Source organism: Crocuta crocuta, unplaced genomic scaffold (assembly GCF_008692635.1).
Source record: "Crocuta crocuta isolate KB4526 unplaced genomic scaffold, BGI_CrCroc_1.0 scaffold440, whole genome shotgun sequence".
Taxonomy (NCBI): Eukaryota; Metazoa; Chordata; class Mammalia; order Carnivora; family Hyaenidae; genus Crocuta; species Crocuta crocuta.
In genome coordinates, this window is record NW_027527457.1 from 136,990 (window position 1) to 138,250 (window position 1,261).

Genomic DNA, 1,261 nt, shown 5'->3' on the forward strand with positions numbered 1-1,261 from the left:
GACCCTGTCCAATCCCAGAGCTTCAGCTAGCTAGTTCTTTGCAGATGACTCCCAAATTGACATCTCGTGCATTATGCTAAGTAAAATAAGTCAGAGAGGATGACAAATACTGTATGATCTCACTTATATATGGAATCTAAAAAAGCTGAACTCCCAGGAACAGAGAGTAAAATGGTGGTTTCCAGGGGCTTGGGGTGGGGGAAATGAGACACTGGNTTTTTAATGTTTATTTATTTTTGAGAGAGAGAGAGAGAGAGAGAGAGGCAGACTTTGAGAAGGAGAGGGGCAGAGAGAGAGGGAGACACAGAATCTGAAGCAGGCTCCAGACTCTGAGCTGTCAGCACAGAGCCCAATGTGGGGCTTGAACTCATGAGCTGTGAGATCATTACCTGAGCTGAAGTTGGACACTCAACAGACGGAGCCACCCAGGCGCCCCTTTAATGTTTATTTTTGAGAGAGAGAGAGAGAAAGTGAGCAGGGGAGGGGTAGAGAGAGCGGGACAGAGGATCCAAAGCGGGTTCTGTGCTGATAGCAGAGAGCCCAACTGTGGGGCTTGAACTCACCAACCATGAGATCATGACCTGAGCCGAAGTCGGAGGCCCAACTGACTGAGCCACCCAGGCGCCCCAAGTTCTGGAGATCTAATGTACAGCATGGTAACTATGGTGAACAATATGGTTAAAACACTTTTATATCATATGGCCAACGATATTATATCATATACTTGAAAGTTGCTGAGAGAGTAGATCTTAAACGTTCTCACTCCCCAAAAAAAGAGATGGTAATTTGCCATGGGATGGAGGTGTCAGCTACCATGACGGTGGTAATCATTTTGCAATCTAGAAGCGTATCAAATTGGCACAGGTCTACACCTTAAACCTACACTACATTATATGTCAAGTGTACCTCAATAAAGCTGAAAAAAGAATAAACACAATGGGGCACCTGGGTGGCTCGGTCAGTTGAGCGTCCGACTTCGGCTCAGGTCACGATCTCACCATTTATGAGTTTGAGCCCCATGACAGGGTCTGTGCTGACAGCTCAGAGCCTGGAGCCCAATTCAGATTCTGTGTCTCCCTCCCTCTCTGCCCCTTCCCCATTNTAAACACCTCGTCTCTTTTCCAAGCCTTAGACCCACATTCCCTGTAAGATCTAGCATCAATACTGCTTTTTCATATCCATTTTCTCATCTGGCCTTTGCAACAGTTCTGTGAGAAAGTCAGGGCACAATATGAATGCATTTTTTAATGTTATTTATTTT